At 33.3% G+C, this 10,339-nt stretch overlaps 1 pseudogene; it reads right to left on the bottom strand.

The window, feature by feature from the left end:
• Nucleotides 1-487: 487 nt before the first annotated feature.
• The window catches only part of LOC111409773, a 28,490-nt pseudogene continuing 18,638 nt past the window's right edge, over nt 488-10,339 (bottom strand).

Genomic DNA, 10,339 nt, shown 5'->3' with positions numbered 1-10,339 from the left:
AAAAATAAGGTGCACACATGTCAACACATGATATGTTTGGACTGTTTGAAAAATAAAAATAACAAACACTCGATCATCTGCTGCCAAATTAGTCTTTTTTTTCTTCCATGTCTTTAAGTCTGAACAAACATCATATTCCTTCTTTTAAATAAAAATATGGATCATCAAAACATGTTAGTTTGATATCTTTGATTACCCAACTAAACAATAGTTAATTTATAAGAACGTGGATCCCATGCATTGAGTAAACAATAATTGCATGCTCATTATAGTTGTACATTCGAAGATACAAAAGACAAAACACTTTTCGAGTAGTAGTCATGTATGCAACACTCCAAAATTGTGTCTCATTCGAAATTTTTCCAGAACATTGAATTTTAAAGCAAATACTCTCTCAATAACTTTTCATCTTGAACTAAGAATGCGCAGCACATGAACGCTATGGCTGGCTAGACATTTCTATTGTGGGATAAAAAATTTAATGCAATTTTTTAAAAATACATAACATTAATGAAAATAAGTCAATACACTACCATAATTGTGGCCTACGTGTTTTCAAACTTTAAAAGCATCATATAATTACACCATTACAAATATTATCAAATGCATCGTTCTCAATATATGCCTCCAAACCATTGATCTCCCTTCCGATTATGTACTTGATTATTGACAATCTTCATTTCTCGTTGACTATGCAATATACTCTAAGAATAAAAAATCACAAAGGAGAACTAATGAGAAAACCATAAACGTCAATAAAGCCTATGATCTTTACAGTGTGCCCAACCACAATATATAGAGGACACAAATCGAAGAACGTAAGTTAAATGACTAGCTTTATTAGTTGGCTTTCAATAATAGCATACAAGAGTTGTCAGAAAAACTATTGGCATTCAAAATTACATAGAAGAAAGTTCAATGATCTTAACGTAGTTAATACTTTTTCTATTCTCATTTGAAATACAATAAAATAGAGGACGGTAATGACACTCAGAGGAACCGTAACCATTAACAAGCCCAGAATTTGTTTTGCAGATTTAAAAGTCTTAAAAAAAATTATAATAATCAAACCAACCTTCATTATTGTGGGCGTTAGTGACAATGAGGTTAAAATCATTACCCTTACCCAAGTGCTTTGATTCAAGTATTTTTTCTTTCAAGTGTGCAACGGAAATAAAGTGCCCATCAATCATAACCGAAGCGTAATCCTTTGCACTCGTAAATTTGTAGTACATATTTTCAATTGGAGCACGAATTTGAGTGAAATGGTTTAAAGGAAAAAGGAGAGAAAATCAAACATAAACATTAAATCCCGTAATTTCAAACATTACTCCAAAATCAATTACAACGTGAAAATCTCATACATCAAACATGAATAATAACAGAGAAATGTAAAAGGAAATAAAATCAAATTTATAAAATAATAAAAATGTGCAAATTCAAAAATTTTGACCACCATATAAACAAAAATCAATTTATAAAATTTGGGACAAAACGTTTAGGGGACAATAAATGCCTGCTCATATCATTGCACTATTATTAACGAAAACTGACCAATCGTTTAATAATTAGACATGTAACGCTCATAAAAATGAATCTCGTTAGAATTTTTGAACGACTATCTCTACAAAAGTTAAGTCAGTCCCATGCATTGTGCGTTATTATAATTACCAGTGCAGTTATGAAAACAAACCAAGCTCTTTTTAAATAATAATGTACACTCATGAAACTGTGTTTGCATTTTTGAATAGTGGGTGAACAAAAGTCAATTTATAAGATCATGAGTCTTATGCAATGGGTGGACAATAAATGAATGTTCATTATAATTTTTGCTGTCAATGACGGAAACTGATAAAATTGTGTTTAAATAGTAACGTAACACACATAAAATTGTCTCATCAGAAATTTTTGAATCAGACACATTTCCATAAATTCATTATAGTTTCCATGGACAGAAATCGATCAGATCCTTTTAAATAGTCGGGTAACTATTATAAAATTACGTCTCATATGAAATTTGTAGCACATTGAATTTTTAATATTTATACTCAATAACATTTTTTTCCTGTGGAACAACGAATGCACAACATGTTCAAGAAGTTCGCACGACCTAGTGCTACACTTTTTGTCTCTTCTATCACATTTTTTTTTTTTTTTTTTGCAATTATTGGAATCCCACAGAACTGTGGGACTCATATCCACCAAGCTGCATCACTGGAATGACCTAGTTCGGAAATTCACAAATCATCCTTTCCTAGAATATCAAATAGTTCAGTGGAAGTAGTGCCTATCGATGTACACGATAGCAAGCAAAGCATAGGTTGTGAAGCACAATAGAAACTAGAGGATATTGAATCATGTAAAGCATGTATAATGATGATATGACAGATTTAATTGAAACACATTACTGATGAAATAATACACCCATGGAATCCAGACATCAAATCAAAAGCAAATCCATTTTTATTGCCAAAACATTGAACGTAATTTTCTCATATGCTAAAGGAAGAAATGTGACTAAATATCAAGAGGACTTTATATAACCACATTGTTAAATTGGACCACAGGGATCGGCAATAGGAGAGAAACCAAGTATGTTTCTTTAGCTAAAGGCCAACGGTGAAACAACGAAAGGAGTAAACAAACAAATGTATCTTCAAATTTGGAAAAGAAGTTAATTGAATGGCATAAACTAAAGCAAAGAACCTAATATAACAGTGATTTTTTAGTCACCCTTCCGTTGATTGTCTAAAATTAAGTATAATTCCATTGCACAACCACACTTATGCGTAGAATTTCTCCTCTTCATCTTTACTTAATCTTTTTTTGCAATAAAAACAAAGAAATAAATATCAGAAAAGCAATACATATCCCAAAAAGAGTACTATTTACGAAGTAGCAACAAATAGCATTTGAACGTAAGCCATCTAAGCACTTTATTAGAAGATGTACAAATCAATCAAATATAATTTGAACTTTCAGTATAAATCAAGATTAAAATAACATAGTTTGATTACGAAAAAAAAAAAACCAGATTATTACAGTCCACTTCTACAGTCCACTCCACTCTCCAGACTCCAGTCCATTCGCACAACGCTCTCGGCTCTGCAGTCGATTTTAGAATCAGTATCAGTTTTCCCTTCCCCCAAATCCAATCCTTCTTAGCGCCAGTGTGCCGTCGTGCGTGAGCGACGAGTGTGAACAGTGAACCTGAAGTCCCCACTATCGCAAATGCCAACTAGTACGATTGTGAATTTGTGATATCATTATCATTTCAATTTCAATTTTCAAGTATGACGTTAAATTGGGGCAGGTTTATTGTTTATGTTTAATTATTGGTTTTTTTTTTTTTTTTTTTTTTTTGAATTTTTTTTTTTTTTTTTTTTTTTTTTGCAAAACATTGATTTTTTTTTAATGCATATACTCTCTCAATAACTTTTTCATCTTGAAATAGGAACGCACAACACATGCACGCAATGGCGTAGACATTCAATTTCTGTGTGGGATAAAAAATTTAAATGCAAATTTTTAAAAATTTACACAACATTAGTGAAAATAGTTAATGCACTACTACAATTGTGGTTTACGGGTTTTCATACTTTAAACACTTTGTATAATAGCACTATTATGAATATTTTCAAATACATCATTCACCAAACCATTGATCTTCCATCTGATTGTGCACTCAATTCTTGACTATCTTCAATTCTTTTTAAATATGTAATACAGTCTAAGAATAAAAATTCATATAGGAGAACTCCATAAATATCAATAAAGCCTACACTATTTACCTTGTGCCTAGCCACACTAGAGGACACAAATTTAAGAACCGTAAGTTAAATGGCAAGCTTTATTCACAATATATAATCATGAATCAGTTGGCTTTCAATAATAGCATACAAGAGGTGCTAGAGAAACCATTTGCATTCAAAACTACATAGAAGAAAATTCAATGATCATAGCCTAAATGGTTCAAAGTTTTACTATTATAATTTAAAATACAATGAAATTGAGGCGGTAATGACACTCAATGGAACCGTAACAGTTAACATGCACAGAATTTGTTTTAACAATTAAAAGTCTAAAAAAAATTCTTATAGAAACAAACAAACCTTCATTAGTCTGGGGGATAGTGATAAGGAGGTTAAAATCAGTACCCTTGCCCAAATGCTTTGATTCAAATATTTTTTCTTTCAAGTGTCCAATGGAAATAAAGTGCCCATCAATCATAACCGAATCATAATCCTTTGCACTTTTAAATTTATAATACATATTTGCAATTGGAGCGCAGATTTGGGTGAAAAGGTCTGAAGGAAAAAGGACAGGAAATCAAACATAAACATTAGAACCTATAATTTCAAACATTCCTCCAAAATCAATTGCAATGTATCTCATACCTAAATGATGAATAATGACATAGAAAAGTAAAAGGAGAGAAAATCAAATTTATAAAATTCTAAAAATGTCTAGATTCAAAAATTTTGACCACCATATCAACAAAAATCAATTTATAAAATTTGGGTCCTACCGTTGAGTGGGAAATTAATAAATGCTCATGTCATTGTACTATCATTAATGAAAACTGACCAATCATTTATTAATTAGACATGTAACACTCGTAAAAATGAATCTCATTAGATATTTTGAATGATTATCTCAACAAAAGTTATGTCAGTCCCATGCACTGTGCGTACAACGAATGTGTGTTCATTGGAAACAAACCAAGTTCCTTTTAAATAATAATGTACACTCATCAAAATGTGTTTTACTTGACATTTTTTGAATACTGGGCTAAACAAAAGTCAACTTATAAGATCATGGTTCTTATGCATTTGGTGGACAATAATTGCATGGTCATTATAATTTTCACTATCAATGATGGAAACCTACCAAATTGTGTTTAAATAGTCATGTAAAACTCCCAAAAATGTGCCTTATCAGAAATTTTTGAAAGAAACACATTTCTATAAATGCAAGTTCATTATTGTTTCCATGGAAGGAAACCGATCAAATCCTTTTAAATAGTCGTGTAACAATCATAAAATTGTGTTTCATTCGAAATTTGTGGAACATTGAATTTTTAATACTTGTACTTTCTCAATAACCTTTTTCCTGTGGAACAACGAATGCACAACACATGCACGATGTTCGCACGACTCATGCAAGTGCTACTCTTTTTGTCTCTTCTCTAACTTTTTTTGCAATTATTGGAATCTCACAGACTTGTTGGACTCATATCCACCAAGCTGCATCATTGGAATGATCTCATCTAGAAATTCACAAATCATCCTTTCCTTGAACGTCAAATAGTTCTGTTTAAGTAATGCCCATTGATGTATATGATAGCGATAAATCATAGATTGTGAAGCACAGTAGAAACTAGAAGATATTGTATCATGTAAATAATGTATAATAATGATATGAGAGATATAATGAAAACATATTCCCTATGACATAATACACCTGAAGAATCCATACATTAAATCAGAAGAAATCCATTTTTATCGCCAAAACATTGAATGTAGTTTTCTCATATGGGAAAGGTAGAAATGTGACTAAATATCAAGTGTACTTTATATAACCGCATTCTTAAATTGGACCACATGGATCGACAATAGGAGAGAAAACAAGAGTGTTTGTTTAAACAAAGGCCCAATGGTGAAGCAACCAAAAAAAATAAAAATAAGCAGACAGATGTATCTACAAATTTACAAAAGAAGTTACATAAAATGGCATGCACTAAAATGAAGAACCAAATATGATAGTGATTTTTTAGTCACCATTTCCTTGATCATCTAATACATCTGGGTATGTAGTGCATATCAATGTAAACAATACCAAGTGAAGAAAAGATTGTGAACAACAATAGAAACAAAGGGATATGGTATCATGAAAAACATTTGATGATACAACATTTAACAGAAACATAGATTACCAAATAAATAACGCACCCAGAGTCAAATCAAAAGCAAATCTTTTTTTGTCACCCAAACATTGAATATAATTTTCTCATTTGGGAAAGGAAAGAATTTGATTAAATATAAAGAGCACTTTAGTTATCCACATTGTTAATACCCTCAAACTGGACCATGGGGATTGAACCATAGGAAAGAAAACAAGTTCATTTCTCACAACAATGGCAAATCGCGAAGCAACCAAATGGTTTTTGTTGGTTTGCTTTGTGATTTGAACTCCATTATTTTCATGTAACAATTTAACTCATTAATTCTTAATTACTCGGGGGACACATATATATTGGATATATGATGATAATCATTTTCAAGACATTACAAAATAGGTCGTGCCTCTGTTGTTTGTATGTGTTTAATGTTAACTAATAAGTATCTTGTCACATGAGGGTTTATATAAGTCTTCAGAATATGTATAGGCTACACTGAATTTGGTATTGATATGCTATGCCCTCTAACACAAAGATGCTTTTCATTAGATCTATGCTTTCTTTTATGGCTTCAAGCACTCTGACCTAGATAATAAATCTGTATAAGTAAAGCATTTCAATGGACATTTTACCAAAAAGAAAAAGTATAAATTTTGAAGTACAACAAAGAAACAGGGGACTGTATCATGTAAATTGGAAAATATTTTAGTCCAGACAAATTTTGAAATGTTGAAAATTTAAGTATAATTCCATTGTACAACGATGCTTAGCCTTAATCTTATTTGCGATCAAACAAAGAAGTAAACATCAGAATAGTAATAAATATCCCAAAAGAAACAAATAGCATTTGGATTGAAATTGATGTAGGAGGTTCCGAATCAAGTAAAGATGATATGTCAAATAGCACATTGATGGCATTGAGATACCATGAGATGATGGATCGGTGCAAAGATGGAAAGTGATTTCAATATTTTTTTTAATTGAGGCAATTTTGACACGTTTTTGGTTATTTGGTTATAACTTTGGCTATGATTATTAGTGTTGGGTCTAAAAGTGTAATTGGCGATTCTGTGAACAAAACGGGCTAAATTGTATAATTGTAAAAGTCGGGGACTTAATTGAACATTGGTGTAAAAGTCAAGGACTTAGGGTGCAATTTGTATAGATGAGCTAAATTACTGTTCAAGTCATTGAAGGAGTCCAAAATGTCCAAGAAGATCACACAAGATCATCAAAATGCAATTGGTAGTCTAAAGGATATCAAAGAGTCGCACAAATTATATTATGGATTTTCAGTCGTAACTTGCAATGTATTTTCACATAGATAACGTTGGAATTTGAACAAGACTATCTCTAGAAGAATTGTAGCCCTTTGAGTTAGCTTTCCAACACAACTTGAATCACATCAATTAGACTTTTGAAGAGAAAGGTATAATGAAAATATTAATGACTACTCACTGTCTCTCGCTTCTCGCTGACATTTCGCTCGAATGAAAAAAGGGAATACCTCTCACTCAATTCTCATTGGCTCTCGCTCGAGCGACATTTCTATGTGGTAAAAACCTTATTTCACATTTTTGAAGTATTTTACTCGGCCCATACCACCTAGATACCTTCAGATATAAATGCCCAAGCCCTAGGACTAAATTTGAGAGGTTGCTACATTATTCTTTCATTGCAAAAGATATTCACAACATCTTTGAAGAGATCCAATGTGCAATTAATTGAAGATTCCATCTACATCAATCTTGTGATTTGGCAACCATTGTTTTTGGGGAAAAACATCGAATCTACATAATCCAAAACACTTTGTTTCCTTAATCTATTAAGGAAGAGACTCTCTCATTGGAGAATTACGAGAGGTGGATTGAGGCGCAGTTCTTGGTGTTCTACTTGGTGATACAATTAGCTAAGGACTAGGAGGTTGTAATGGACAGTAGATTGGGCTGCAGGAGATAGATCGGGAAATCTAGCAGGAGGCTAGAAGTATCTACAGTAGTAGATCGTGAGATTGGAACATCGGATCTGATTGGGTACGGAGTTTGGGTTAACTTGTACTTGTTGAATTGGTATAGTGGAGGTAACTGGCTTGGTCCCGAGTTTTACCCACGTTGAGGTTTCTCTATCATCATATTGTTTGTTATTTACTGCTTTCCACAATATACAAACTGCGGCATTCCAACATAGATTAATTGACTTGTATGATTAATCACCTAGACAACTAATTAAAGCGACTTGTTACTTTAGTTAGATTAATTCCGCACGTTAGGTCAAATTGTTTAAAATGAAATCTAGAACGTGAACTTGGTAATGTATAAAATTTAAACTTGACACTGTATCACGTTAGCCGAACTTTCTAGCATATTTAAGCGTTCTAGGTGACTTTTCAAGTGGTATCAGAGTCTAAAATCGTGACCTGACATTAAATAGTCTAGATGAGTACCTTGTTGAATGTATCATCTCACTTTGATTGTTGTAACTATGCGTATTGGAAGGTTAGAATGAGGGTATTTTTGAAATCCATGGATGTGCGTGTCTGGCAGAGCGTAGTGAATGGTTGGTCTGCCCCTAGTACCACAGTAGATGGTGTAGCCACTCCCACCCTCGTAGAAAAATGGTCTACAATACAATTGGATAGCTGTAACTTTAATAGCAAGGTCATACATGCATTGTTTATGGATGTGTCCTCTGAGGAATTTCAGAGAATATCTATGTGTGAGGTAGCTAAGGATGTTTGGGACATTTTACAAACCACACATGAGGGAACTAGGCCATTAAAAATTCTAAGTTACAAATGCTGACCAGTAGGTTCGAAAAAGTCAGGATGAGGGATGATGAGACATTTGATGTCTTTTATGCGAGCTTAAATGATATCGTGAATTCTTCCTTCAACCTAGGTGAGAAAATTCTCGAGCCCAAGATTGTTAGAAAAATTCTTAAATCCTTACCCGAGTGTTTCAGGCTGAAAGTCATAGTTATTGAGGAAAGTAATGACATAGACACTATCAAGCTAGAGGAATTAGTCAAATTCCTCTAGACTTATGAGTTGACCTTAGACAATCCTACTAAGGAAAAATCTATAGCCTTGAAATCCACTAGGAATAACCGGATGAAATCTTCCAATTCAGATTTACCCAATGATGAGGAGATGGCCTACCTAGCTAAGAAATTCAGGAAAATTTTTAGGAATAAGAAGAAGCCTCAAGAGAGACAAAAAGGTGGCCCGAGTAAATCTAGGAAAAAATCTAAATCTGCAAGATGCCATAACTATCAAGGTTTCGGTCACATGATGAGTGAGTGCCCTAGTGCTAGGAGAGTTGAAGAGAAGGCAATGAATACTACTCTCACTGATGACGAGCCTAGCTCGGACAATCAGAGTGAGGAATCCACACGTGAGGAGAGTGGAAAATATGCAGTCTTTGTTGTTAGGGTTAAGAGTCGATCTAAACAGAGGAGTGAAAGGGATGAGGACTTAGATAGTGGTGAGGATTCTGGAGACGAATCTATGAGTGATGAAGATATCGAACAGGCCTATGAAAAAAGGTATTAGGAGAGTCTGAAAATTCTCAATAAAAACAAAGCCCTTAGTACGACCGTTCAGAATCTTCAATTAGAGAAAGCTAAGTTAGAGGTGTACATTAAGGAATCTTCCATTGTCTTGAGTGAGATTAAATCTATTAATGAATCCTTAAGAGTCTCAAGTTAAGAATCTCACAGATGAGCTTGTGAGGTCCTCTAGGAAAGTTAGTGAGTTGACCACCATGAATGAGACCTTGCAGATTCGGGTAGTGAACCTTGTGAGCGATTTAGAGAATTCTAAGTCTCAACTTCTTGCCTTCACTAGTGGTTCGTCAAAGGTAGATAATCTTCTAGGAATAGGCAAGCGGGCTAGAAATGGGGAGGTCTAGGATATAAGGATAAAAGTCATGATGTTGCTAGTACTCCAAGACCACATTTGTCCCTGCTATTGATCAGTCCAAGTATGTACCTAACCCCGAACCTAAGAATAAGGGATTTGTAGGGCAGAGGTCTACCAAACAGTGTAGAACCCGTCGCCCTAGGAATAGACGTCAGCGTTCACATAACACAGGTCCTAGGTTTAACCCTACATGCTATCACTATGGTAAGTTAGGTCACATCCGCCGTAGATGTCATCAATACCTGAATAAGAATAAAGACTTGAACATGAAAAATGACAAAAATTAGGTGTATGTTGGTCAAAATGGATTCCTGGCTGATCAAGTGAATTGTTTGACACAATTAGTGACACAGCTGCCTGGAAATAATCCTCGTTCTAGACATGTTTGGGTGAAGAAGAGCAATCTCTCGAATTTGGTAGTAGATCATGGTGCTCTTAATATATATATATATATATATATATTTTTTTTTTTTTTTTTTTTTTTTTTTTTTCCTTTTTTTTTTTTTTTTTTTTTTTTTTGT

This window comes from Olea europaea, chromosome 15 (genome assembly GCF_002742605.1).
Source record: "Olea europaea var. sylvestris chromosome 15, O_europaea_v1, whole genome shotgun sequence".
NCBI classification, from domain to species: Eukaryota; Viridiplantae; Streptophyta; class Magnoliopsida; order Lamiales; family Oleaceae; genus Olea; species Olea europaea.
Note: the sequence above shows the minus strand (reverse complement) of the source record. Positions and strands in the feature narration are given on the sequence as shown.